The sequence below is a fragment of the Eptatretus burgeri genome, chromosome 9 (genome assembly GCF_056783735.1).
Source record: "Eptatretus burgeri isolate ZD-2024b chromosome 9, Ebu_testis_v1, whole genome shotgun sequence".
Classification (NCBI taxonomy): Eukaryota; Metazoa; Chordata; class Myxini; order Myxiniformes; family Myxinidae; genus Eptatretus; species Eptatretus burgeri.
The window spans coordinates 37086242-37089860 of record NC_140969.1 but is presented as its reverse complement, the minus strand read 5'-3'; the positions used below and the strand labels follow the sequence as shown (position 1 = coordinate 37089860).

General features: G+C 43.6%; 1 pseudogene; it reads left to right on the top strand.

Moving 5' to 3' along the window:
* Nucleotides 1–1034: 1034 nt before the first annotated feature.
* On the top strand, nt 1035–3265 carry LOC147019914 (uncharacterized; annotated as a pseudogene).
* The last annotated feature ends 354 nt before the right edge of the window (nt 3266–3619 follow it).

The window sequence follows — 3619 nt, the reverse complement described above, 5'->3', positions numbered from 1 at the left end:
TTGAAGCCATTTCTGTAGTGTCGTCATCGCTGGAAAATCTGAGAAATGCGTTTGATATGAAAGACAAGCAGAAAGTTTTGGAATTTGTGGATGAGGTCTTGAGACATCTGGCAACACGAGAAAACCTTTGGAGGGTTTTGAGCGCACACTGGGCATGACAGCTAGATGTTGGAACATGCACAACGAAATGGTTCTCATAATCAAGCGATACGTCCATGCCGAGAGGGTTGGCTTGTGGAAGCAGCATTTGCAAGAGGCCCAAAACGTGTTGCCATACACTGTATCCTCAGGTCACAGTAAATACATGTCTTGCCTGCCAATTTATTTGAATGAGATGAACAACCTCCCTCAGTCAGCGCCAGAAGTGCACCAGGCATGTGAGGCAGGGAACTTTAGTGTCCATGTAACAGAGGGAGGTTTCAATGGAGTTTGGACTGATTTAGCATTGGAACAAACATTCAATAAAGAGGGCAAGACAAGTCTGTTCAAAGGAATAACTCAGGATGAGGCGACCCATGAGAAGTACATCAAAACATTGCCATTTTTGACTTCTGTATCAGAGTCTTCTTCTTCTTTTGGCTGCTCCCGTTAGGGGTCGCCACAGCGGATCATCCGTATGATCTGCATAGTGATTTGGCACATGTTTTATGCCGGATGCCCTTCCTGACGCAACCCTGGTCGCCTCTTACGACACAGGGATATGGTACACCTATTTTAACTGGGGTATACACCGGCCCAGTATACTGGTACTCATTTCGCCGACCTCGGAAGGATGACAGGCTGAGTCAACCCCCTGGTGTATTAATTCAGTGGCCCAACGGGGCTTGAACTCAGGACCTTTTGGATCCCAAGCCGCTGCCCTAACCACTGCGCCAACACCAGGCTACGACTTCTGTATCAGAGCATGTCAAAGAAATGGTCCACATGGACTGCCCACAGTCAGACCATCATGACAAAATGACCAAAGATGACATAGACAAAATGATGAAAATCAAGTTGACGGTAACAGAAAAAATGAGAAACCCATTTTCAGATGCTGTTGGGACTGACGAGCTGATCAATATTTCTACAGGAGAAACACTTACCTCACCGGGACTGTTAGAAGCAAAGCAACGTGGGGTAGAGTCAATAAAACTTGCCAGTTTTACCAATCCTGACAAAATCAGTGTGCCCAAGATAACACCATTTGCAACACAGCAGAAAAAAAGGAAAGAAGAAGCAAGACAAGGTCAAACAAGTACTATCTGAGGAAAGTGGAGTTACAAGGGCCCTTTGTTTCACACAGGATCTAAATGATGAAGCAAGGATTGATGCGTTCAGTTATGAATGGCTGGAATACCCGCCATCTCTGTTTGAACCAGACAGGGATGAATATACCATGCGAAAAGGAACCAAATCAGACTTTATAGTGACACTATAGGATAAGGTTTCTGATTCATGGGTGCCTTTGAAGGAATTGCCCATCGGTTGTGCATCACAGTTAGTTTATCTTATTGATGCGATGGCATTCATCCAACGTTTTCAGACTCTAGGTGCGAGTACATTCGGGTAACTTCAAGAGAGGTACAAGAGTAAAATCATGAGTATGAAACCTGTAAACTGTCAGGAGGTACACTTCATTGGTGATAGGTATGACTTTGGCCTGCAGAGTCTAAAGGGGGACGAATGCCACAGATGGGAAATGGATGTGAGCTCACCCGAGTATGTTCCGGCAGACACTCTGGCCATTCCTGCATGGAAAGAATTCCTGTCAAACCCATGTAACAAGGCGAATATACTGTCATATCTCTCATCATGTTGGTCAATTGCCTCTTCGCCTGATGGCTTCAGTCTGATACAAGGAATTTCACCAGATGCGACACGTGTCACAAAGAATGGAGCAACTGCCATTCGTGAGCTGCACCGTCCTTCCCATGAGGAGGCAGACACTAGAATTTTTGCACATATAGCGAACTGTCCAGATGAAAGTGTTGTGATCATTCAGGCGACTGACATGGACATTATACTGCTATCATTGTACCATTTTCCCAGGCTAATGAATATCAAACAGCTATGGGTGGAAAAAAAATGACCTCTTCCTCCCGGTTCATGACTTGGTGAAGTCACTGGGTGAAGCTGTGGATAAGGACCCTTTGCAGTTAACTGACACCTTGCTTACTTGTTATGTCTTGTCAGGCTGCGATTCAGTCAGCTATCCATTCAGACGGGGCAAAAGGAGGGCAGAAACAGTTGCACTACAACATGTAGGCAAAACGCCAGCATTTTCGAGTTTTGTCCCCACTGATTCAGGCCAGAATGATGAGTTGACCAGTGAAGCTCGCAGCTTTTTTGTGATCTTTATGGCAGAGCAGACGATACGTCCTTAGATAAACTCCGTGCTCATTTATTTGCTTCTAGCAAAAGGGATCTGCGATGTCTGCCTCCAACTGAAGACGCGTTTCACTGTCACGTTCTAAGGTCTCTTTGCCAGATCAGCCTGTACAAACAGGCCACACTTGCCAACCCAGTCCCTCCACCTGATAAATATGGTTGGTATGTGGAATATGACAGGTTGCTTCCAATCATAAAGAAAAAGTCATCAAAACTTGCCATTGCGAAATTGTCTTTCTGCAAATGCAAAAAAATGCCGAGCTGTCTGAGGAACTGCCCATGTGAAAAAGCGGGTGTGTTATGCATCATAGCATGCACCTGCAATGGGGACCAAGATAAGTGTGGACGGTTAATGGGTGAAGACAGTGATGGCGATGAATAAACTTTTCATTCTCAGTTTACCATGTGTCGTACTCCATAACATAGTACTTTTTCATGGCTGAGAATGAATCAGACTTTGCAAGTACATGTATGACATACAGAATTTCCAGCTACGATAGCCCATACTTTATAAAATCCATTCAGTGGTTAGTATAAGAGTTAGTGTCTATTCCCTACAGTCAGGAGTCCATGACTATCTCACAAATTTGCAGGGAATACATGGATGCGAAAAGCAATCACACTTCTGCCACAACTGTATCACAGTTACAACACAGTAATTGCCGGACACTTACCTGCCCCCCCCCCCCGAAGTTGGGGCTCATGCTGTATGGAATAGACAATGACTGTAACATTGTTTAATCAATGCATTCATATGTTTGGATATTGTGCTGTACAAAGTTTTAGGCCACATTATCAATTACTGTGAAAAAATCTTATGGTATCCAAAACCAAGATTTTGGGTTTTCGGTTGTCGTTTTTTTCCACAAATAGCTTAAGAAATAGCACTAAATAGAGTGGCAAAATGCTATTTAATCCTAACCTTCCTTTTTCAAAAAACATCAGAGGCATGTATAGGACAATTTTGCCAAGGGTTTTCATTATACAATTCTCATAGCAGCAAAATTACAATTTGTTTAATGTAAGGCCAAGATTTTCAGCATGACCTACTTTCTGTGACCTTTTGACCTCGCCTGACCCCAGAGTTCATCCAATCAAATGTTGTTATACATCATTTGAAAGCTGACATTCTACCAAAAAGAATGAGTGGGAGTTTGTTACTGTGAGATGCAGGGTTCAAGAGATACAGGGATTTGCATTTCCCCAACCACTAGTTTTTTCGATATTGGGATTTGCCGGCTGAAGTAAA